General features: G+C 39.4%; 1 long non-coding RNA gene across 1 annotated transcript in view; it reads right to left on the bottom strand.

Annotated features, from left to right (window-relative positions):
- LOC143807515 (uncharacterized) overlaps positions 1-27,404 on the bottom strand; it is an 83,980-nt gene that overhangs the window by 12,556 nt on the left and 44,020 nt on the right. Inside the window, exons 4-6 of the long non-coding RNA XR_013221754.1 lie at positions 24,939-25,003; positions 24,248-24,416; positions 23,111-23,168 (exon numbers count right to left, since the gene is read on the bottom strand). This is a non-coding gene — a long non-coding RNA (uncharacterized LOC143807515). The remainder of the gene's footprint in view (positions 1-23,110; positions 23,169-24,247; positions 24,417-24,938; positions 25,004-27,404) is intronic.

Raw genomic sequence — 27,404 nt, forward strand, 5'->3', positions numbered from 1 at the left:
AAAAGTTTATGACCCCGGCAGAATTTTTGCTTTCTTGGTCTTTTTTTCAGAGAATATGAATGATAACACCAAAACTTTTTCTCCACTCATGGTTACTGGTTGGGTGAAGTCATTATTGTCAAACTACTGTGTTTTCTCTTTTTAAGTCATAAAGACAACCCAAAACATCTAAATGACTCTGATCAAAAGTTCACATACCCTGGTGATTTTGACCTGATAACATGCACAGAAGTTAACACAAATGGGTTTCAATGGCTACTAAAGGTAACATCCTCACCTGTGACCTGTTTGCTTGTAATCAGTGTATGCGCATAAAAGCTGAGTGCGCTTCTGGGATCCAGACAGACTCTTGCATCTTTCATCCAGCCACTGATATTTCTGGATTGTGAGTTATGGGGAAAGCAAAAGAATTGTCAACGGATCTACGAGAAAAGGTAGTTGAACTGCATAAAACAGTAAAGGGATACAAAAACATATCCAAGAAATTGATAATGCCAGTCAACAGTGTTCAAACTGTGATTCTCAACTGGAAAATCAGGGGCTCTGTAAAAACAAAACCACGGTCAGGTATACCAACAAAAATGTCATACACAACTGCCAGGAAAATTGTTCGGGATGAAAGAAAAACCCAGAAATAACATCAGCTGAAATATATGACTCTCTGAAAACTAGTAGTGTGGCTGTTTCAAGATGCACAATAAGGAGGCACTTGAAGACAAATGGGCTGCATGGTCGAGTCACCAGAAGACAGCCATTACTGAGCAAATGCCACAAAGTATCTCGCCTACAATATGCAAAACAGCACAGAGACAAGCCTCAAAACTTCTGGAGCAAAATACTTTGGAGTGATGAGACTAAAATTGAACTTTTTGAACTTCTTGAGACCATAAACGTTTCATTTGGAGAGAGGTAAACGAGGCATATGATAAAAAGAACACCATTCCTGCTGTAAAACACGGAGGTGGATCGCTGATGTTTTGGGGATGTGTCAGCTACAAATGCACAGGAAACGTGGTCAAAGGCCAAGTTGACCTGTCATTGGCTACAGCAGAACAAAGTGAAGGTTCTGAAGTGGCCATCTCAGTCTCCTGACCTCAATATCATTGAGCCACTCTGGGGAGATCTCAAGCTTGCAGTTCATACTAGACAGCCCAGGATTTTACAGGAACTGGATACTTTTATCCAAGGAGAGTGAGCAGCTTTACCATTTGAAAAAATAAAGAACCTCATCCACAACCACCACAAAAGACTTCAAGCTGTCATTGATGTTAGAGGGGGCAATACACGATATTAAGAAATGGGGTAAGTGAGCATTTGATCAGGGTCATTTGGATGTTTTGGGTTGTGATTATGATTTAAACAGAGAAACTACAGTAGTTTGACAATACATTGTTTCACCCAACCACTAACCATGAGTGGAGAAAAAGTTTTGGTGTTATCATTCATATTCTCTGAAAAATAGGCCAACAAAGCAAAAATTCAGCTTGGGTATGTAAACTTTTGAGCACAACTGTACATAGATAAAATTAGACAGATATACAGATAGATATGTCCCTTAAATAATGATGTGTGTATATATATATACAGTATGGACACACCTTCTCATTTAAAGATTTTTATTTATTTTCATGACTATGAAAATTGTACATTCACACTGAAGGCATCAAAACTATGAATTAACACATGGGGAATTATATACTTAACAAAAAAGTGTGAAACAACTGAAATTATTTCTTATATTCTAGGTTCTTCAAAGTAGCCACCTTTTGCTTCAAGAGGTAGTCACTGGGAATGGTTTTCACTTCACAGGTGTGCCCTGTCAGGTTTAATAAGAGGGATTTCTTACTTTATAAATGGGATTGGGACCATCAGTTGTGTTGTGCAGAAGTCAGGTGGATACACAGCTGATAGTCCTACTGAATAGACTGTTAGAATTTGTATTATGGCAAGAAAAAAGCAGCTAAGTAAAGAAAAACGAGTGGCCATCATTACTTTAAGAAATGAAGGTCAGTCAGTCTGAAAAATTGGGAAACCATCAAGCGCTACAAAGAAACTGGCTCACATGAGGACTGCCCCAGGAAAGGAAGAGCAAGAGTCTCTTCTGCTTCTGAGGATAAGTTTATCTGAGTCACCAGCCTCAGAAATCGCAGTTTAACAGCAGCTCAGATTAGAGACCAGGTCAATGCACACAGAGTTCTAGCAGCAGACACATCTCTACAACAACTGTTAAGAGGAGACTTTGTGCAGCAGGCCTTCATGGTAAAATAGCTGCTAGGAAACCACTGCTAAGGACAGGAAACAAGCAGAAGAGACTTGTTTGGGCTGAAAAACACAAGGAATGGACATTAGACCAGTGGAAATCTGTGCTTTGGTCTGATGAGTCCAAATTTGAGATCTTTGGTTCCAACATCCGTGTCTTTGTGTGAAGCAGAAAAGGGGAATGGATGGACTCTACATGCCTGGTTCCCACCGTGAAGCATGGAGGAGGAGGTGTGATGGTGTGGGGGTGCTTTGCTGGTGACACTGTTGGGGATTTATTCAAAAGTGAAGGCATACTGAACCAGAATGGCTACCACAGCATCTTGCAGCGGCATGCTATTCCATCCGGTTTGTGTTTAGTTGGACCATCATTTATTTTTCAACAGGACAATGACCCCAAACACACCTCCAGGCTGTGTAAGGGCTATTTGACCAAGAAGGAGAGTGATGGGGTGCTACGCCAGATGACCTGGCCTCCACAGTCATCAGATCTGAACCCAATCGAGATGGTTTGGGGTGAGCTGGATGGCAGAGTGAAGGCAAAAGGGCCAACAAGTGTTAAGCATCTCTGGGAACTCCTTCAAGATTGTTGGAAGACCATTCCCGGTGACTACCTCTTGAAGCTCATCAAGAGAATGCCAAGAGTGTGCAAAGCAGTCATCAAAGCAAAAGGTGGCTACTTTGAAGAACCTAGAATATAAGACATAATTTCAGTTTTTGTGTTCACACTTTTTTGTTAAGTATATAATTCCACATGTGTTAATTCATAGTTTTGATGCCTTCAGTGTGAATGTACAATTTTCATAGTCATGAAAATATAGAAAACTCTTTGAATAAGAAGGTGTGTCCAAACTTTTGGTCTGTACTGTATGTATATATATATATATATATATATATATATATATATATATATATATATATATATATACAGCGTGTGAAGTAAGTATTGAACATGTCACCAATTTTCTGAATAAATATATTTCTTGAGGTGCTATTGACATGAAATTATCACCAGATGTAAGTAATAACTGATCCAAGCCACACAGAAAAAAATTCAACACAGTAATGTGTATAATTTAAGTTATGTCTAATAATGTGAATTGACACAGGGAAAAAGTATTGAACACATGAAGAAACAGAGGTGCAAAAAGCCATGGAAAGTCATGACACCAGCTGAAATCTATCAATAATTAGAAAGCAATCCTGCCACTTTTGAGAAAAATAATATTTGCTGGTTTAACTGATGGCCTATAAAAAGAAGTCTTGCCACACAAGAAACATCTCATGATGGGTAAATCCAGTGAGTTATCTCAAGACCTTCACAACCTTATTGTTGTAAAACATACTGATGTCATTGGTTGCAGAAGAATTTCTAAATTATTTAGCATTATATTTACTTAGAAAATTGGTGATTTGTAATTATGAAACAATTATGTCCTAGATGTGTTCAATAGGAGACAAGTCCAGAGAGGCTGCATGTTTAGGCCATACAGGTTGCTCACAGTAGCATTAGCAGCATGAGGCCTGGCATTGTCATGTTGAAAAATAGCTCAGGGGACTCATTGGAAAAATGGGCTTACCACTGCTTCCACAACTGATTCATTTTAATTTGTAAAATGCTATGCTGGCATTATAGAAATAAAATTATTAATATTATTCTGTACTGCAAGTGAAATTAGACGTCACACAACAAGCCTGAGGCATCAAACAGTGTCTACACAAACCTTTGTGTTCTCTCATCACTTTTAAATGCCTCTGCAAAGATGTGCCACACTCATAAGTATAGCTAATGTAAAACCCTAGATATTATATTACATTTATGAGAAAAAAATATATTATTTCTGATAAAAAAAATAAAAAAAATGTAGCCCAATCCAAGTTGTGTAGGTAGATCTGTTAGTTAAATGCTTAATCAATCACAACTCTCTACATTTTCATTAAAATCAGTAATGTGACCAACAAATAAACTGTAAAGGAAATAGGATGCAGAGGCCATGCATACAGATTGCTTGTAATGTGTAGCCAGTGGCTCTATTAGCTGTAAAATAACTAAAGAAAACCAGAATCATTTTTCAGAGTGGTGGGAATGTGTCTGACAGTAAATCATTTGTTAACTTAAGAAATATTTAACTGCACTACTTCTTACAAACACTTCCTAAGCTCTGATACAATACTGTCAAATACAATTCCAGCAGCTAATCAATGGAAAAAAAAAAAAGTAGAAAAGTAAAAAGAGAAAAAAAGTAGCAGGGAGAAAAAAAAAAGGAAAAAGCGATTACACAACGCAGGACAGCGGGAATGTGTTTATTTTAACACACAGATGCACAATGAGTCATTTCCTTTCTGAAAGCGCTTTAATCATTTTACTGACATTCGCAAAATGAAACCTATAAAGCAGTAAGTGCTGTATTATACACAAGTGATTTCTGTCGGCACGTCTTAGGAGCAGAGGAAAGACTAAATACCACATTTTGTCTGGTAAACACATTGTTTATTTCTCTTACAGGTGTCCTAAAGCACAAGCGGCGTGCATGAAAATCCATGTGCATGGGGAGCAGGTAGGATGAAGGAATTTAGAAGATTATTTTTAATGTAAAAGAGTAAGAGATGTTATTAATCAGTTTCATATAATATATGTGTTAATAAATGTGATACGTCATATTTTAATATGTGGTAATAAAAGAAGAGGAAATGTGCTTTTAGCAAAAAAAACTATTGTCTTACTATTCTTGTGTTACTTTTATAGTTGGGCAGCAGGGTGGCTCAGTGGCTAGCACTGTTGTTTTGCAGCACTGGGGTTTAGGGGTCAAGTTCCCGCCTCTGCACAGGGGGAATCTCAAACCATCTCCGCTGCTGTCTCCCATTCTTCTCCAGTCGAAGTGGAGCCTGCTCAGCGGAGACGTCGGTCCCAACGTCTGGCTCAGCCTGATACGGTGCGGATGATTACTGCTGCCTTTCCAGGCTCAGCCATTGTAGCCAGTACTGGTCAGTGGCGAGCAGATGTCTCTGGAACTAAGTCCTGCTTTTCCCCTTCTGAGCATGCCCAGGGTAAGACCTCTCATTGGAGGTCGAGGGTCACATGCTCAGGTACTGCAGCAGCTCCCATTGGTCCTCTAGGAAGGTCCTGAAGTTGCTGCAGCTATACAAGGTTTGCATGGCCGCACGGCCATGCGCTAGTATTAACCTAAGTTATGAGCTCAGCGCCAGTGTGGTCATGCTTCCATGTGGCCAGGGTTTGGCTGAAATAAGCCCCTAGAATACCAGCCCCTCCGGTGAGGAGTTTGTGTATGTGGATTCAGGGTTTGGCTGAAAAAAGCCCCTAAATTACCGGCACCTCCGGTGAGAAGTTTTGCGTGTGCTATGAAGACTGCATGACCACTGTCGGCTCTATTAGGTAGCTGTTCCCCTGTGAGGTTAACAGGGCACAGCGTTCTCTTTCTCAAGCGAATCTGTGAAGTAACAGAGTTCGCTTATACCGCCATATAGTACTGTCTTTTACTAGCAGCAGGTTCTCTCCTGCACTGTGGACCCTGGATTGTGAACGCACATACTACTCAATGTATATATATACTTGGTGCGTTCCGCCAACGCTAACACTGGGATCCGGGGTTCAAATTCCACCAAGGGCAACATCCGCAAGGAGTTTGTATGTTCTCCATGTTTATAGTATGTGTCATAGTACTGGGTTGGAAAATCACTGTAAATGGTGGCACATTGTTGGCTCACAACTTTGGTGTCCTCGATTCAAATCCAAACTATGGCAAAATCTTTATAGAGTGCTGTGGATTTCATCTCCCACTCCAAAAAAAAATAATTTTCTTCCTATCTAATTGATATCAGTGTGTTGCTCATAGGAAAATTAGAATATGAACCCTCTTGGGGAAATAAATTGATATAGACGATGATCCCTTTGTAACACTATGTTGCTGCAACTTAATTTCTAAACCGGAAAAGCATTGACTACTTGACACATAGATTGTTTGATAATAGATTGTTTGTTGGGACGCATAGAGTGTTTGTTGGGAGACGTTTACACCAACCATGGTTGTTAAGTGCATAGGATACATACAGCCATGGACAAGTTTGAACAGCAGTAAAGTATGATCAGAGATTTTCAACATGTCCCTGTCATGGGTTGTCAACCACCATAAAATGTTAGTGGCAAATTTCTGCCTCTGCTCAATTATAAATTATACGCTTGTAAAGTCAAAATCAGTGTGTGCTCACTAAGCCTGCAGAATGGGACAATCAAGTCCGGAAATGTGGTATGTAAAAATTCTATATCACAAAACTCACAACAGATTTTGAAGCAATATCGTTTTACTGGCAGGAATGTCAAGGATTGTAATTTGAAGACTGAATAGCTACGCATCAGAATAAGATCAGCATGCTCAATGCCAAGTGACAAGTGATGCACCACACCTGGCCATTGGATTGATGGAAATATTGAGGCAGATCAACTGAGAAAAAATGCTTAAGGAGGTTGTCCAAAGAACCTCAACGTTGGGTGGCACATTTTTCCCGACTCCCGACTTCTTGCTTGCTGGGGTGATGTGCTCTGGCCTGAATGACGTTGTTTTATGCACTGGCCCAAACCTTGTTCTCTGATGCTGGAAAAAGAAACACTAAAGTTGGCCTGAATCAGGGCATGTCAGTTCACTCCAGTGACCCCAGCCATCTTCAGAGCAGCGCTTACAAGCTCTAATGGTAAGATCTTTGTAAGCTCTACGCATGTACGGCCACTGCTGACTGGTAATCTATACAACAAGCAGCAAACTGTAAAAATAAAAATCCCTTTGTTCTTGAGAATGGAAAGGATTTTTAATAAAGCAAATTTCAAAGTTGCTTCTTTTTTTACCCCTAAGAGGTGCAATTTTACTTATATATCAGAATATGGGAATGACCCTGTAAAACTGTGATATTTAACCCCTTTCAACTCTGACGTGTGTCATTTTAATGTGGCAATAACTCTGGTATGTTTCAACATATCTCAGTGATTTTTAGAATGTTTTTTCAGGACACTTTATACTTTGTGTAGGTGGTAAATTTAGGTTGATATGCTTTGTATTTATTTACTAAAAAAATCAGATGTTTGACAAAAAAATAAAAAATATAGCAATTTTCAAACTTTGAAAGTTTCTACTTTTAATCAAGATAGCATTTCTCTCATATCTGCCTTACATTGTCGCCATTTGTAAAATGTCCTTTTATTTTGTTAGGATGTTAGGAGATTTAAAAATGTAGCAGGAATTTTTCATTTTTCATGGAAATTGACAAAATTTATTTTTTTAGGACTTATTCAGTTTTGAAGTGACTTTTAGAAGCCTATATATTAGGGGAAAAAAAGCGATATAATTTAAAAACAGCACCCCTCAACATATTCAAAACCGTAGTCAGGTTGTTGATTAACCCTTCAGGTGCTTTTCAGGAATTAATGCACAGTGAAAGAACAGGAATGAAAAACTTTATTTTTACCATCTGAACGTTGCTAACATCTGATCAGGTCATTGCTTGGCCGTAGATTTCCATTGCAACCATCTGGATCACACAATTATGATCTCAGGGTGCCAAAAGGGGTAAAGAGGGAGCTCTCGTGCTCTGTTAACAAACTAGATGCTGTTGTCCCTATTGACAGCAGTATCTAAGGGGTTAAACAACCATGGTTGGTGTCAACAATCTCAGGTCAGGAAAAAGGCCTATTGATGGTCAATAAAGGGATAAAGTTGCACTTAGTATACTTCTAATTCTTTGCCCTCAGCTCCGTGCTAATTTAGCCTGTAGGAGAAGCTAATTATGATGGATTTGTTGTAAGGGACTTGCTACTATTGATATGTTTGTATATGTTAAAAAGTGCACGAGTAGGAACCAGTAATACCAGCCATAGCTCAAGAAAGCTCCAGCTCTGTTTATATGCATCCTCCCCATCCAGGGGTTATAAAGGACCTATCTTGCATGTAACTACAGACATTTGTACAATCAATAATGACTTTGCTACAAGGGAAGTAAAAACAAAATGACCTCAGAAATGAACATCAGATTAACCCCTTAATCCCCTGAGGTATTTTCATTTTTGTGTTTTCATTTTTTGTTCCCCTTTTTCCCAGAGCCATAACTTTTTTTATTTTTTGGTCAAAATGGCCATGTGAGGGCTTGATTTTTGTATGACGAGTTGTACTTTTGAACAACACCATTGGTTTTTCCATATTGTGTACTGGAAAACGGGCAAAAAATTTCAAGTGCGGTGAAATTGCAAAAAAAAGTGCAATTCCACAATTGTTTTTATTTTGCTTTTTTACTAGGTTCACTAAATGCTAAAACTGACCTGCCATTATGATTCTCCAGGTTATTACGAGTTCATAGGCACCAAACATGTCTAGGTTTTTGTTTATCTAAGTGGTGAAAAAAATTCCAAAGTTTGTTAAAATAAAAATTGCGCCATTTTCCAATACCCGTAGCGTCTCCACTTTTTGTGATCTCGGGTTGGGTGAGGGCTTATTTTTGGTGTGCTGAGCTGACATTTTTAAATATACCTTTTTGGTGCAGATACGATCTTTTGATCACCTGTTATTGCATTTTAGTGCAATATTGCAGCGACCAAAAAAACATAATTCTGGCGTTTTGACTGTTTTCTTGTTACACCATTTAGCGATCAGGTTAATTCTTTTTTTAATATTGATAGATCGAGCGATTCTAAATGCAGTGATACCAAATATGTGTATGTTTGTTTTTTTATTGTTTTATTTTGAATGAGGCAAAAGGGTGGTGATTTGAACTTTTATATTCTTTTTTTATATATATTTTTAAAAACATTTTTTTTTACTTTTGGCATGCTTCAATAGTCTCCATGGGAGGCTAGAAGCTGCCATAACTCGATCGCCTCTGCTACATACAGGCGATGGTCAGATCGCCTGTATGTAGCAAAATTGCTGACTTGCTATGAGCTCTGACCACCGGGTGGCGCTCATAGCAATCCAGCAGTGACAACTATAGAGGTCTACTGGAGACCTCTGGTTGTCATGCCAACCCATCGGCGACCCACAGTCGTGACACAGGCGCCAATGATTTCCGGCGCACTTGCCGGAAGTGCATGTTAAATGCCGCTGTCAGAGTTTGATAGTGGCAATTTAATGGCTTAACAGCTGAGGCTGGTTCACGATTCCACCCTCGGCTGTTGCAGGCACATGTCAGTTGTTCAAAACAGCTGACATGTGCAGGAAAAAATGTGGGCTCACCACCAGAGCCCACATCAAAAGGAGGGTGTCTGACATCGGCGTACTATTACGACAGATGTCAGAAAGGGGTTAATGATCATGTTCTTACGCTGCACCTGAAGAAGTAATTCTTAACACGCTGCTCTCTCAAATAGTCCTAAGTAAGTAGGCTGTCATAAATCTGAGAGCAGGTTTTCATCAATGCCGTCCAGAGCAAACTTATCATCCCGTGCAATGTATTTCATTTACAGAGTGACTTCCATGCACTTGTGGAAGCGGCTTAGTTTGTAATATATGAGGAGTATGGGTTTTGCATAAATAATTCTAAGTTCATGAGGTCAGAGAAAGGAGGTTAGAGGACAAAGTTTACTAAATGGTTTGAACTTTGGTATCAAAAACAAGAAGTGAATTATACTCTGTGTTTCTGTAGATACAGTATATACAGTGCACAGATAGCATGTAAATGTGGAAGTTAAAGGGGAATTCCCATAATGTGATGGGATATAGAAAAGTTATGGCATATCACTAGAATATTAAATGACACTATGATCAGTATGAGTCTGACCTCTGGGAGCCATACTGAAATCCTGTGAATAATCCACTTTACAGTTTTTTTCTGTGGACACTTCCAGCCCTGGTGTTATAGAGGGAACTGAAGATAACCCCATTAGATGTGTTCTACAGTTCCCTCGCCCAGTAGATGACTGGGATGGCGCAGTGCAGGGAAAGACTATAAAGTGATAAAATGCTAATTGCATTTATTCCCATATTGGTGGATGTTCCAGAGATCAAACCTGAACAAATTATAAAATGATGGCATACCCTAGCAATATGCTATTACTCCATGATCACTGAGAGCTCATCTGCTGGGTCATTCACTGATCCTGACGATGATTCTTTTTTTTTTTACTACACAAAGGAGCCCTCAGCTAGCTACAGTTGCAAGCAAGTAAAAGTTTGGGCACCTCTGGTCAAAATTACTGTTATGGTGAACAGTTAAGCAAGTTGAAGATGAAATGATCTCTAAAAGGCATAAAGTTAAAGATGGCACATTTCGTTTGTATTTTAGGCAATATACTGTATATATATATTCTTTCAATTCTTGGTTCAGGGATTTTCATCCATTCTTCCATGGAAAAGTATTTCAGTTCTGTGAGATTCCTGGGTCATCTTGCATGCACTGCTATTTTCAGAATGTGAGGGCCATTGTAAAACCTTCAGCTTGTGCCTTTTGCTTTCATCTTTTGAGGATGTCTACTGTGGATTTGACGTGTATTTAGGATCATTAATAATTTGTAGAAGCCATCCTCTTTTCATCTTCAGCTTTTTAACAGTTGGTGTTCTGTTTGCATCAACCCCAAAGCATGACTGATCCACCCCCATGCTTAATGGTTGGCGAGATGTTCTTTTCCTGAAATTGTGTACCCTTTTTTCTCCACACATACCTCTGATCACTGTGGCCAAAGAGTTCTATTTTAACCTCATTGGTCCACAGGACTTGTTTCCAAAATGCATCAGTCTTATTTAGATGCATTTACTTCTGATGCTGCATTTTATTGTGAGGACGCAGGAGAGGTTTTATTATGATTAAGCTTCCATGAAGGCCATATTTGTGCAGGTGTCTCTGAACAGTAAAACAGTGTACTACAACTCCAGAGTCTGCTAAATCGTTCTGAAGGTCTTTTGCAGTGCAGTGGGGTTTCTGATTTTCCTCTAGCAATCCAACAAACATCTCTCAATGAAATTTTGCATTTCATACTGAGGAAAGAGCAACTTGAAAACTCTTTCCTTTCTCCTTATAGCCTTCTCCTGCTTTGTGGACCTCCACCATTTTAATTTTCAGAGTGTTAGGCAGCGGCTTAGAAGAACCCATGGCTACTGTTTTTTGGCACAAGGTTAGAGGAGGCTGGGTTTTTATAAAGCTGGGAAATTTGCAACACCTGGCCTTTTCTAATGATGATAGTGAAAAAGTCATAATCCTAAGAGGCTGAAACCATGGTCAAAGTTATCTAAGTGCACAAATCTACAAGGATGCCCAAACCTTTGCATAGGACTATTTTCCTTTTTGTAATTTTTGAAATGTAAAAAATGTTGCTTTTTTTTTTGGCCTAAAACACAAAGGAAATGTGTCATCTTTAACTTTAGCAATCAGGTGAATTGCGGTCTCAAGGGAGCGCATAGGAGGCAGATGGTTCGGATAGATGAATATTCCCCTGCAGCTCCAGCCGTGTGCCTCCAATGGAGGGTGGATGCAATAGTTAAATAAAATGACGGTGTGAGGAGCGCTCAGAAATACAGGACACAGGTGATTTGGGTGAATCCACAACGCGTTTCGACGGTACCCCGTCTTCATCGGTGGAAATTTATTAATGACACACAGGAAGAGGTATTTAAACAAGATTCGACCAATCAAAATGCAATCATCCTGTCACATGATGGTATTACATGATGGAGTAAAATCACATAGGAACCACGTACATAATTACAAAAGATTGGCAAAAATGAGACACAGACAATAAATACAAACATCATAAAAAAGAAATATATATGATCAAATAAAAAATGCGACATCCATGTTCATAAAAAATAAATAAATAAAATGATAACAATCGTACAAGATACATGATTGAAAAATATATGATAAAAAAATATTAAAATGAAATAATAAGTTGGGTTATCTGCCTACTTTTTCAATAGCAAAATAGCAAGGTTTAATCCCTCAGGGGTCAATGTACCAACCTTGAAAATCCAGAAACTTTCTCTATTGATTAGACTGCTGTATCGGTCAGAAACGGTGTCTGGTATATAGTCAATAATTGTCAGTCTTAGTGAATTCAGATTTTTTTTAATGCACTGTCAGAAAATGTTTAGATAAACTATGTAGTAGAAAACCGTTCTGGATGTTCTGACGGTGCTTATTTAGCCTTGCATGCATTGTTTGTATAGTACGACCTACATATTGAAGTCCGCATCCACATTCTATTAAATAGATTACATAAATGGACTGGCAGTTAACATGATGATTAACTTTATAACTATCCAAATTACGGAGTGTGCCCGATAATAATTATTTTGGAAGGTGACCCTATGTTATTGGTCCACATCCCTGTTCGGCCTAGAACAATTTTGTAGAAGGAGTCGCACACTCCATAATTTGGTTGCACCAAGTAATACAACTATAATTCCTTGGTCCATATCAATGGCCCAAACGGCAAAGAATCCTGGTTGCTTTGCATGTAGAACATCAAAGTGCCTGTGTTGTGTGTCTATTCAAAACGGGGCTAAAGAATTGAAATTTAATGCTACGGGTACTAATTATAAATTAATCATGTTCAGCAGCACGGTGGCTCAGTGGATAGCACTGCAGCGCTGGAGTCCTGGGTTCAAACCCCATCAAGGACATCTGCAAAGAGTTTGTATGTTGTTTGCGTGGGTTTCCTCCGGGTACTCCGATTTCCTCCCACATTCCAAAGATAGGGAATTTAGATTGTGAGCCCCATTGGGGACAGCGATGATAATGTGTGCAAACTGTAAAGCGCTGCGGAATATGTTAGCGCTATATAAAAATAAAGATTATTATTATTATCATGTTAACTGCCAGTCCATTTATGTAATCTATTTAATAGAATTTGGATGCGGACTTCAATATGTAGGTCGTACTATACAAACTATGCATGCAAGCCTAAATAAGCACCGTCAGAACATCCAGAACGGTTTTCTACTACATAGTTTATCTAAACATTTTCTGACAGTGCATTAAAAAAAATCTGAATTCACTAAGACTGACAATTATTGACTATATACCAGACACCGTTTCTGACCGATACAGCAGTCTAATCAATAGAGAAAGTTTATGGATTTTCAAGCTTGGTACATTGACCCCTGAGGGATTAAACCTTACTATTGAAAAAGTTAGCAGATAACCCAACGTATTACTTCATTTTAATATATTTTTTCATCATATATTTTTTAATCATGTATCTTGTATGATTGTTATCATTTTATTCTCTTTTTTTATAAACATGGATGTCACATTTTTTATGTTATTATATATATTTCTTTGTTATGATGTTTGTATTTATTGTCTGTGTCTCATTTTTGCCAATCCTTTGTCATTATTAACGTGGTTCCTATGTAATTTTACTTCATCATCTGATACCATCATGTGACATGATGATTGCATTTTGATTGGTCGAATCTTGTTTAAATACCTCTTCCTGTGTGTCATTAATAAATTTCCAACAGATGAAGATGGGGTACCGTCGAAACGCGTTGTGGATTCACACAAATCACCTGTGTCCTGTATTTCCTAGAGCTCCTCAGGCAAAACTAACAGGTCAAGCAAATTCTTATCCTCTCTTGCTGACAACTTTATCTTCCAAAAGGTAGGGGAGAAAACAAGGGGATCTGCTACCTTGGATCTAATCCTTATAAACAGGGAGGAAATGGTTGAGGAGGTAAGAGTGGCTGGGACCCTAGGAGGTAGCGACCATGCTATTTTAGAATTTTGGATAACTAGATCAGGAAGACCTGGGAAGACTTAGACTTCAAGGTTAGATTTAAGAAAGGCAGATTTTAAGGGACTCAGAAAGAGAATTGGAGGGATCCAATGGCAAGATATCTTTAAGGACAAAAATGTCCGGGAAGGATGGATATGCAAATTGCCTCTTCAGAGAAAAAGAGGACTTAAACTCTATAGTGCCACCTGTTGGAAGTAGAGATGCTTACCTTGACAAGCCAGAGCTGGTATGTCACTCTCCATAAGGAGGAACATTACCTCTTAGACCCCAGGAAGGATGGGAAATCTTGAAAAATGAAATTCTCACAATCGTTAACAATTCTAAAAAGGGGGAAGAATACGAAGCATGTAAGGAAACCAGGATGGATGAACACAGAACTTAAACACATGCTATAAAGGAAGAAAGAAATGTTTATCTAATGGAAAGAGGGAGGCATATCTAAAGAAGAATATAATGCTGTCTGCAGAAGCTGCAGGGCATGAATCAGATTATCTAAAGCTGAAAATGAATTAAGGCTTGCAAGAGACATTAAAAGCAATAAAAAAGGATTTTGGGGATATGTCAAAAGTAAAAGAAAAGTCAAAGATGCTATAGGATTTTTACAGGTTGAAAATGATGAAATGGTAAGAAAGGATGTTGAGAAGGCCGAACTTTTAAATTCCTATTTTGCATCTGTTTTCTCTCAGAAAGGAAATGTAACATCACTGATCTTTACTGTCCTATTAAAGGAATACAAGAATCCAGGATATCTATAAGCAGAAAAATAGTGAGGAAACACTTAGATAACATAAATGAATTCCAGTCTCCAGGTCCAGATGAATTACACCCCAGAGTACTGAATGAGAAGGCAGAAGAAAATTTTGAACCACTCTCCATAATTTTTGAAAATTTTTGGATAACAGGAGAAGTCCCAGAATACTGGAGAAGAGCAAATGTTGTTCCTATCTTCAAAAAGGGGAAGAAGGTGGACCCTGGGAACTATAGGCCTGTGAGTCTGACTTCTATACCAGGAAAGATCTTTGAACAAATTATTAAACAACATGTATGTAAGTGCAGCGCCCCAGAGTCCTGGTCATTGCAGTACTGCGGCTCCGCCACTATGGGGAGCTATGGTACGTTCGGTGGCACTGAAGGAGTTCATCTGATCAGGTATCACAGACACCAATACATTTCACAGTCGGGCCTCCGGTGGGAGCTAAGGGTTCTATTCACTAGGCCACTCCCCACCATAGTGGGTAAACTGGGGGTCAGGCAGGAAGTTAGAGGAGAAAGCTGACTGGGTTGGAACCAGGCAACACCTTGTGGCAGAGGGTGTTGCAGGGGAAGATACAGTAGGGTCTCTGTCAGGGGTGGGATCCTGACAGAGGCTTGGCAACTTGAACGAACGTAACGGGACCGTGCCTGCTCAGGATAGCGGCGGTGCCCAAGGAAGGATTAGAAGCGAGATAGATTGTGCTGAGTAAGAAACGAGATCAAGCAAAAGGAGAAATACCAGTAGGAGTCGTGCTGTAAGACCGAAGCAACATCCTACTGAGGCGCACTACTGGTGGCCGGAACGCCGAGGGAGTATTATAACATTCAGCTTCAAGCGATACTCCAAACAGCGGCAGGACAGTCAGTCTAAGGCGGGCTGTCTAACTTTAATCACCTATGCAGTCTTGGGGGGCAACTTGTGGAGAGGGGCGACTCTAGGGTCCCGGAAGAGCTCCGAGCCTACCCGTCAAACGGGTGCCGTCCCAACCAGAACACCAGGGAGGGACGGAGGATTAGCAGAACATCATCTAATCGAGTTGTGAGGGAACTTAAGAAACAGACACAACAGTTGTGGGGACTTTCTGTAAGCACAGCAGGGAAGGACCGCAACACATAGCGCTAGAAGGAAGGCACAGATTTCCACCTGCTAAGAGAACTCTGGAGGTGCCATTGGGCCGGCCGGACTTGCGCAGCCTGGTTATCCGGATTCCGGACTGAGGACCCAGAGATCTTCAGTAAAGAGGTAAAGAGACTGCAACTTGGTGTCTTAGTTATTTACTGCACCGCACCACTACAGCTCCACCAACATCACCTATCCACATCTCTACACTGTGCGCCCCTCGGCAGGGTCACGGACCGGGGCCTAGCCACCGTGACAACCCCAGAGCAGAGACTCAGAGGCCCGGTACCGGGTACCCCTCGGCCCTGCGGCAGTGGGGGCGCTACATAAGTATCTGGATAAGAATGAAGTGATTAACCAGAGTCAGCATGGGTTTTGTAACTAATAAGTCATGTCAGACTAACTTAATTTCTTTCTATGACAGAATCACTGACTGGGTGGAACAGGGAAATGCTGTAGATATAGTATATCTTGACTTCAGCAAAGCATTTGACAAAGTATCTCACATCATGCTTATTGAAAAAATGACTAAGTATGGAATGGACAAGGCAACTGTTAGGTGGATTCATAACTGGCTTAGTGATTGGAACCAAAGAGTGGTTGTAAATGCACATCCATTTGGAAGAATGTCTCAAGTGGGGAACCACAGGGTTCTGTCCTGGTCCCTGTATTGTTCAACATCTTTATCAATGATTTAGATTAAGCAATTGAGGGTACACTGATTACATCTGCTGATGACACAAAGCTAGGAGGGATAGCTAATACTAGAGAAGAGAGAGAGAGGATTCAAAAAGATATAAATAAACTGGAGCAGTGGGCAGCAACTAACAGAATGGTCTTTAACAAGGAAAATGCAAAGTGCTACATCTGGTCAATAAAAATGAAAAAATAATATACAGAATGGGAGGAATAGGGCTAAGCAACAGCACATGTAAAAATGAGTTGGGTATACTAATATATCATAAACTGAATATGACTCAACAGTGTGATGCAGCAGCAAAAAAGGTAAATGCAATTCTGGGTTGTATTAACAGAAGCATACAGCCTAGATCACATGAAGTCGTTATTGCCCTCTACTCCTCTTTGGTCAGACCTCACCTGGCATACTGTGTCCAGTTTTGGGCATCATATTTTAAAAAAGACATCAACAAGCTGGAGCAAGTTCAGAGAAGAGCGACCAGAATGGTGACCGGTCAGCTTAGAGCAGGGGGTGGAGACCAGATGACCCAAGAGGTCCCTTCCAACTCTCCCATTCTATGATTCTATGATTCTACTGTCTTTAACCCCTTCACGACATGCCCCATATTAGTACGGCGCATGTCGTATCTCCCCCTTTGATGTGGGCTCCAGCGCTGAGTCCACATCAAAGTCGCGACATGTCAGCTTTTATGTACAGCTGACATGTGCGTGCAATAGCGGCAGGTGGAATCGCGATCCACCTGCCGCTATTAACCTGTTAAATGCCGACAGCGGCTGTCAAACGCTGACAGCGGCATTTAACCGGCGCTTCTGGCCGCGTGGCCGGAAATGAGCGTATCGCCGACCCCGTCACATGATCGGGGGTCAGTGATGCATCAGGATGGTAACCATAGATGTCCTTGAGACCTCTATGGTTACTGATGCCAGCCTGCTGTGAGTGCCACCCTGTGGTTGGCGCTCATAGCAAGCCTGCAATTCAGCTACATAGCAGCGATCTGATGATCGCTGCTATGTAGCTGAGCCAATCGAGTTGTGCCAGCTTCTAGCCTCCTATGGAGGCTATTGAAGCATGACAAAAGATTAAAAAAAATGTTTTTAAAAATATGAAAAAAATAAAAAAAATATGAAAGTTTAAATCACCCCCTTTCGCCCCATCCAAAATAAAACAATAAAAAAAATCAAACCTACACATATTTGGTATCGCCGCATTCAGAATCGCCCGATCTATCAATAAAAAAAGCATTAACCTGATCACTAAACAGCGTAGCGAGAAAAAAATTCGAAACGCCAGAATTACGTTTTTTTGGTCGCCGCGACATTGCATTAAAGTGCAGTAACTGGCGATCAAAAGAATGTATCTGCACAAAAGTGGTATCATTAAAAATGTCAGCCTGGCATGCAAAAAATAAGCCCTCACCTGACCCCAGATCATGAAAAATGGAGACGCTATGGGTATCGGAAAATGGCGCAATTTTTTTTTTTTTTTAGCAAAGTTTAGAATTTTTTTTCACCACTTAGATAAAAAATAACCTAGACATGTTAGGTGTCTATGAACTTGTAATGACCTGGAGAATCATAATGGCAGGTCAGTTTTAGCATTTGCTGAACCTAGCAAAAAAGCCAAACAAAAACAAGTGTGAGATTGCACTCTTTTTGCAATTTCATCACACTTGGAATTTTTTTCCCGTTTTCTAGTACAAGACATGGTAAAACCAATGGTGTTGTTCAAAAGTACAACTGATCCCGCAAAAAATAAGCCCTCACTTGACCATATTGACGGAAAAATAAAAAAGTTATGGCTCTGGGAAGGAGGGGAGCGAAAAGCAAAAATGAAAAAGGGCCGCGGCGTGAAGGGGTTAACTTTAGGGCTTTTAGAGATCATTTCATCTTCAACTTGCTTAACTGTTCACAGTAACAGTAATTTTGTACCAGGGGTACCCAAACTTTTACATGCCACTGTATGAGTAAGTATGAGTAAATCTTCAAAGCTCATTCACTGTGAGTCTTTGGATATGTACAGAACACATATAATTTGTAAATGCGGCAGTTAAAGGAGAATTCCTATCACACAATCTGATGGCATATCATTAACATTGTATTGTTTTGGCAGCACAGTGGTTAGCAACTTAATTGTGTAGGTTTGATCCTTGTACTCTGGTTTATTTCTACACTTCAAAGACATATAGATAGGAAATGTACATTGTGAGCTCCAATGGGGACAGTGATGATGATGCCTATAAAGAGCTGTGAAAGTGAATGGTGCTATGTGAGTAAAATAAATACTACAATTCATTTAGCAGCTAAATTTTAGCCAGTTGATACAATGTAACGCATCAGCTAATATTGTCCACAATAGGATATCATGTCCCTTTGTGCCATCATTGCAGTCTTACATGCAGCAAATCTTCAATTCATATCTAGTCTAAAACCTAACAACTAAATACTCAGAGAAATAACCATTACCTGCAGTGAGATGCAGCAGGTTTTTAAGGTCACTGCTTTAAAATGAATTTTTCAACAGGATTTTGCTATGTAATCTGCGGATAGCATGAAGTAGCAGTTAACACATAGAATTCATGGCTGTGTGTGCTATTCTGACTCCGCCCCCTCCTTTGATAAGCACCTCACTGTGTATGCACAATGTATGTAAAGATCCTGGAGTGGGCGGGGTTAGCTCCCTCAGCTCTGCTTCATTGCTAAATCTAAAAACTCTGATTGTGTCACAACTGCTGCACTCAGTACACTAGGTGATAAATCGTTTGATTCAGGGCCTCTTTGCCTACATCATGCTGCTCTCAGATGAGGAAGCTAAAACCTGCCGACAGATTCCCTTTAAGTAAAATAAACATCTAGTAATCACAAATATGTTTTCAACATAGGTATTATCTTGCAATACATTTAAGCAACTAAACTTCACCATTATATTGAATAATTTCAATATAAGTGAAAACATGAAATAACATTACCGAAGATTGTAAGACAATTGTCAAATCACACCAAAATATTACCTTTATTTTTCTTGCAAACTGTATTGGACTTTAAAAAAACACTCCCAGTAAAATTCGTATCCTCTTGATATATTGCAGTCACTATATTATATAGCACTGTGTACTTACAATTGCTAATTTTATCTTTTTACCCAGATAATTCTTCTCTTTTCTATTAGGTCTATGACATCATGTGATTAACCCCTTCCTAACATTTGCAGTATATATACGTCATGATCGAGAAGTACTTCCTGACTGAGGCAGTATATGTTTTCCCCCATATATGGCTCAGAAGAAATTGCACAACAAATATTGGGGTCCATTTTCTCTGGATAACCTTATGAAAATAAGAAAAAATGGGTCTAAAAAAAATTTTGTGAAAAAAGTTAAATATTCATGTTTTACTTACACATACCATTAACCCTTTCACGACATGCGCCGTACATGTACTGCGCATGCCATGTCTCCCCCTTTGATGTGGGCTCCGGCGCTGAGCCCACATCAAAGTCGCGATATGTCAGCTGTTTTGTACAGCTGACATGCGCGCGCAATAGCGGCGGGTGAAATCGCTATTCACCCGCCGCTATTAACCTGTTAAATGCCGCTGTCAAACGCAGACAGCGGCATTTAACTGCCGCATCCGGCCGGGCGGCCAGAAATGACGTCATCGCCGACCCCCGTCACATGGTCGGGGGTTGGCGATGCATCAGGATGGTTACCATAGAGGTCCTTGAGACCTCTATGGTTACTGATGCCGGCCTGCTGTGAGCGCCCCCCTGTGGTCGGCACTCACAGCACACCTGCATTTCAGCTACATAGCAGCGATCTGATGATTGCTGCTATGTAGCAGAGCCAATCGAGTTGTGCCAGCTTCTAGCCTCCCATGGATGCTATTGAAGCATGGCACAGGTAAAAAAAAAAAGGTTTTAAAAATATGAAAAAAATGTAAAAAACATAAAAGTTTAAATCACCCCCCTTTCGCCCCATCCTAAATAAAACTATAAAAAAAATTCAAACCTACACATATTTGGTATCGCCGTGTTCAGAATTGCCCGATCTATCAATAAAAAAAGCATTAACCTGATCGCTAAACAGCGTAGTGAGAAAAAAATTCAAAACGCCAGAATTACGTTTTTTTGGTCACCGCGACATTGCATTAAAATGCAATAACGGGCGATTAATATTAAAAACGTCATCTCGGCACGCAAAAAATAAGCCCTCACCCGACCCCAGATCACGAAAAATGGAGACGCTACAAGTATCGGAAAATGGCACTTTTTTTTTTTTTTAAGCAAAGTTTTGAATTTTTTTTCACCACTTGGATAAAAAATAACCTAGACATATTAGGTGGCTATGAACTTGTAATGACCTAGAGAATCACAATGGCAGGTCAGTTTTAGCATTTAGTGAACCTAGCAAAAAAGCCAAACAAAAAACAAGTGTGGGATTGCACTTTTTTTGCAATTTCACCGCACTTGGAATTTTTTTCCCGTTTTCTAGTAAGAGACATGGTAAAACCAATGGTGTCGTTCAAAAGTACAACTCGTCCCGCAAAAAATAAGCCCTCACATGGCCATATTGACGGAAAAATCAAAAAGTTATGGCTCTGGGAAGGAGGGGAGTGAAAAACGAAAACGCAAAAACGAAAAAGGGCCGCGACTTGAAGGAGTTAATTTCTGTGAAGTACCTGAAATGTTAATAAACTTGTGGTTTTGAGGGGTGCAGTATTTAGAATGGTGTGACTTTTGGGTACTATCTGTCATATAGGCCCCTCAAAGTCACTTCAAATGTGAGGTGGTCCCTAAAAAAAGGTTTTGTAAATTTTGTTGGAAAAATCAGAAATTGCTGATAAACTTATAACCCTTCTATCTTCCTAACAAAAAAATGTTTCAAAAATTGTGCTGAAGTAGACATGTGAGAAATGTTATTTATTAACTATGTTGTCTGACATAACTCTAATATTGAACAAAGTTTACCACTATCATGGAGTACAGTATGTCACGAAAAAAACAATCTCAGAATCAGTGGGATCCCAAGAAGCGTTCCACAGTTATTACCTCATAAAGTGACAGTGGTCAGAATTATAAAAATTGGCCCGGTCACGAAGGTGAAAATAGGTTTGGGGGTGAAGAGGTTAAAAACTGACTAGCTGTAGAAAGAATAGCATACATAATGTGTACAAATTTAACCACGCCATAAGACACAATAGATTTCCCAAATACTTAAAAAATTGGGCCCCCTAGAATAAAGAATTCACAACACCATTCACCTAGTCCCCTCTAATCACAGGAGGGAAGGAAAGAGAAAGGGAAAAAGGAAAAAAAAATCAGTATGAGACGTCCTCGGTTGGCTGACAAGGATCCATCCTTTGCAATGGGAGAATTAACAATTACAAAAGAAATGTAGGCTTGGAATACAAGAATTTGTTTTATTAAATGTAGAATTATTGGAAACATAATTAGAAGTAAATATATTGTGTATTATTGGTGGATATAAAGTTGGTATAATTAATAATAATAGATAGTAGTATGATTATAACTGTTTAAACAGATAAATAATTTTATTGCTTTTTTTGTTTGTTTTTTGACAAAATGGACTATACAGCATTTACTTCTGTTTTTATCCTAGATTTGGATATACCCATTCCTTTACCCTTCTAACACCCCTCCTTGCCCTTCCCCGCCTATCTCTCCCATTACAATAAATAATACATATAAAGTATAGTAAAATATTGAGAGAAGATATACTTAAAAGATAGAAGTGATATTCCACATTCACAGCTTGTTATTGTTCTTAAAAAAATAGTGTTTTTTTTCTTTTTGGAAAAATAAATAAAAATCTATTGAAACAAAAAAATTGACTAGCTGAATCATTTTCCCTGTATGATTCATATGTCATTGCAAAGGTCCTTGTTACATGGGGAGATTTGGAGCAGCTGGGTCATGTGTTGAAGAGGGGAATGATAAGTGCATGCCTAAGATACTTCCTGTTTCTACATAAAGCAGAGTAAAGAGAAGAATTAGCTGGGCAGAAAGGCAAAATGAGCAATTGTAAGTGCACCGTGCTATATAATATGATGATTGCAATATATTAAGAGGATAAAAACTTTGAAGGAAGCGCTTCCTTAACAAAATACAAGCTTGTAGTATATGCTGTGTGCTTCTCAGAAATGTAAAAACAGATATTGATGATGTCGATCTGTATGGATATGAGATAGATAGATAGCTAGATACATATATAGATATGTGATAGGTAGATATGAGATAGATGATAGATAGATATATACATAGATAGATTAGATAGATATGAGATAAATATATGATATACCGATAGATAGAGATAGATAGATAGATAGATAGATAGATAGATAGATAGATAGATAGATAGATAGATAGATAGATAGATATGAGATAGATATATGATAGACAGATAGATACTGTAGATCATAGATAGATATATGATAGATAGATAGATAGATAGATAGATAGATAGATAGATAGACAATGACCATATTAAACTTCAGTTTGCTTGATTGACAAGTCTTATTAATCTGACAAATACCTTGTGGTAGGATCCAATCATTCTCAAGTGTCAGCATTTATCAGATGTCAGTGAATTCCTGCAGAAATGCACACAGTAATGTGGGTGTTACATTGGGAGGACAATTGGCATATTTGGAGCACAATATATTCCAGTAATAACATCATTGTCGTACTGCACAGCTAGATGAACCTGAATGAGGGCATACTCTATGGGACAGGAAAATTCCCAATCCTGTCCCCTTCTGGCACCACCAGCAAAAACATTGGCTGTTTGAAGCCCCAGTGAATATGAGAACAGAACCTCAGTGGGAAGAAATTCATATCCCCAATGGTCGTCCTTCCTGTTCACAGAATCCAAAGGGAACAATTCAAGTAATAAGCATAAGGGAATTGCTTATAATTGAAGCCCCTAGGGCTGACTTTCCATGATGTGATTTTTCGAAGCTGTAATGTTCAGTGTAATTTTTTTAGGAATAAAAATGTTTAAGAAATATATTACAGATTATCAACTCTTTTCATACAGCGTTGTTTTGGTTGTTCGCCACTTTTATTGTTATATTGAACCTCATGCAGTCATTTGAACAGTGGATCCAAGTTCCACGCTCTTCCTCCCATACATCTAAGGTGAGGATGAGTTTTGATTCACATGATCATTGCCATTACAGCACTGACATTGTTAACTGCAGGGATCAAAGTTTTGTCTTATCCCGGTGATTCACAACAATATATGTAATATATGTGATAACAATAAATGTAATAGCCACACTCCAGCTACAGATTTTTTGAATATTTTGTCAGTGCCCAATACATTTCAGCTGTGAATTCCAATCCCCGCCATTAATAATTCCTCTCCTCATTGTTACTTAGAAACAAACTATAAACTGACATTTCTTTATGGCACACTGTCACTCATTTTCATACCATTCAGATCAATGCTGTTTGTAAGCACATTATTTTCTACTACCATAAATATCTACCAAACGAGCAGCATCAGTCGGGTCTCCTTGGGTCCATCCTCTATCTATACAGTCAATGTGCACACCATAATTATTGCAATATAATCGCTGCTGTTTGTACACGTAGGAAATATCACCAATAATGGATCGGTTATCTGGTAGAATAGACTCTAGTGACAAGTGATTGTCTTTACAGTCACCTCCAAATGTGGATGTTTTCTGCTTAATCTTTCGGACCCATTGGAGGATCATCTGTGACTGGTCGGTTAATCTGCTCCTGAACAGGAAAATTTAGTTTTTTCATGCATTACCCAGCAATGACAAATGCCACTTTGCACAATGGGTTCCAAGATATCTTCCAATGTTCATCTGAAAAAACAAAAAAAATATCGGAATGAAAACATCATACAGAGTTAAATGAGAAATAAGAACAAATTGTCAAGAAAGTTCCAACTTTATACATGACATAAGCGTTGGAAGTAATGAACTAAAAATTATTCTAGATACTGTCGATATTACTACAAATACATACAGTGTCTATAGGTAACCTCTACTGCCACAATACATAAAGCTTCATGCATAAAAAATTGTCAGGTCTGCACAGGCAGGGTTAAAAATGGAACAAGGCATTTGATTGGTTACTATTTGCACCACTAGCTGGCTAGTTTTATGGTAAGTAGCGCTCCATTTGGCTGATATGTTAAAGCATGACAGCAGGTGCCATTAGCAGGATACGAGTCCTTTTCAGCAGCCTGTATTCTGAGAATGAAGGAGTCAGAGGAGTGCATTACAACAGCCTCTCTGCTTCCACACATCACCCAATACAGGCTGCCATAACCTTCAGCTTCTGAAAAGCAGATCATGTGAGCTATTTTATTATCCAATAAATACCTGATCTCTGCTTTGAAACTTTTGTAGCCACTTCATTTTACAACTTGTCATCGTGGCAATAAATTCTGAAAAAGAAAATAAATTGTTTACCTAGAGTTTACAAATATGCTAGGCCTCATTCACACATCAAATTTTTTTTGCATATGATTTTAATATTGACCATTTAATATCAGAATACTAGCTTTGACCTTCCTCCATTTTTGGCCCATATTGCATACACAAAAAAATCAGATGTACCATGAATAATGAAAAATGGGCAACACCGGGGGCTGACTTTCCATTGGTGCAAACTGTGCACCTGCATAGTAGGGCCACATATAAGGTGGGCCATTTCCACCTTTAAATCGGCAAGAAGCTTTTTGTCACAGAAGCCTAAAGTGGTGCATTACGATGAGCTTTTGTACTGCAAAGGGAAAATATATTGTTCTTGTACAGGGGTCTTCTTCTGTCTGGGTTTATGTGAGGTGCTGGGGAATATGCCATTGACCCTCACCCACCATTAACCGTTTGCATTACACTAACATTCGATTAACAGCTGATGTTCTGCTTCAATAACATGGACATTAATAACACAATTGACAGCAGTACTAACCACCAGCCACAGGGGACCACTATATATATATATATATATATATATATATATATATATACATATATATACCCAGTTCAGTGAGTATATATATATATGTATATATATATATCCAGTTCAGTGAGGAGACATAAAAACAGCTCCTCTGTAGCAAAAACTTGTGCCATGTTAAAAAGACTCTGTTCTGCTGGTTTGGCCTGCCCTTTGGCAGCACCAGACGGAGCCCGGGGGGAAGGGGGTGCAAACAAATAGGAGGAAGTGCATCACAGGAAAGAGCAAATCGTGGCCAACTTGGAAAGAAGAAGGTGAACGTTAGAAGAGGGAGGGCATATTGCATCTCCATCCAGCGCCATCCACAGAGCCATGTGTACTAGGGAGATAAAGAATACACTGGATAACCAAGTATACTGTCCTGTTACAATTCCACAGACAGGAAAGAAGTTTGCATTGACAACTGTGACGGATCGCAAAGGGGAAGGGGTGTGTCGAGTTCATTCACCTCTGGGGAGGGGAGAGAATGACCCAGCAGGGATCAACTCTGTGGCACCACCGTTTACCCCAGGTCAGGCAGGGACCTGCACCGAGGGCAAATAGTCACCGTAAAGGCTTCCCTTATAGGTGCGAGCTCCCAGTGAGGGGGGATATATATTACCAGTCCACGCTGGGGATATATATATATATATATATATATATATATATATATATATATATATATACCTCCTGGCCGTCACTGTCAGAGTTCCTCACAAACACAGTATGGTATACTGCCACCTGTTCCTAGCTAGAGATAAGCCCCAGCCGACCACAGGCTTATATCAGGTCAGAAACCAACCGCAGGGTAGAGTATAATAACCAACCGAGCGGGCGGACATGGAGATTCATGAATTGAGATAAAAGAGCAGCCCAAGATTAATCTTATATTTAATCAATGAAAGGCGCACTAGAAAGATACAGGTATATATATATATATATATATATATATATATATATATATATATATATATATATATATATACAAGAACAAATATACAAGTATACAGTCAGGAGTGTAGTACAAGGGTAGGGTACAGATAGAATACAATTACCGTGTTATGTAGCATGTGACCACAGGGAGACGCTGATGAGTCACAGGTCCAAATCTTTGTTACGTAATTCTCTGGCCACATCAGCTAATGGGCCTCCTGCCAGTAGAAAAAACTAAGTCCAAAATGAGGAGCTGCCTATTATCCCCTAGGCTGCTAACCTTCCACACGCTGCACCAACCCCTGGGCTGTGCAGCCTCTCTCCTCCCATATGTGAAAGCATGGTTTTCCGGCTAGAACCGTGGATGCCCATAACTTTCCGCCTGAAGCTCTAAATGGGATGGCGGCGGCACCACTGGGTTCTGCTGGATTTTATCTGTGCAGAGACCAAATACGGCTATCATATTTAATACCTGGTAGCTATGCTTTATAACTCAATAGCACAGAGTTCTAGAGGTGGCTGCATGGTATGCGCTTGTGGGGAAAGGAATGCAGATTGCAATTATGGGTTCGACTAGGTTCAGAGATATTGCACTCATTTATTATAGGTTATTTTCTAGATTCAACATCTCAGAGCCTTGTGCTGGCATCTGCGGTGCCAATACATCTGAGTGTCAGCCTCAGTCCAACAAAGGAAGCCAATTGGCTGGTAACTGCACATGAGTTCACACTTGGTGCTGGGGGGGCACAGGGTCTATGCCTTTTGGCCCCCTGGAGAGAGTTTCAAAGGCCTATTTGCTTGAGCTAATTGAAAAAAAGCCATTTGTTTGCCCTGTCCAAGGAAGTGCTTTTACTGGATAATGAGGTCCCATTGTTTGAGGTGTATTTGACTTCCCTTTTGGCCTGGGGGGAATG

This window comes from Ranitomeya variabilis, chromosome 1 (assembly GCF_051348905.1).
Source record: "Ranitomeya variabilis isolate aRanVar5 chromosome 1, aRanVar5.hap1, whole genome shotgun sequence".
In the NCBI taxonomy this organism is placed as follows: domain Eukaryota; kingdom Metazoa; phylum Chordata; class Amphibia; order Anura; family Dendrobatidae; genus Ranitomeya; species Ranitomeya variabilis.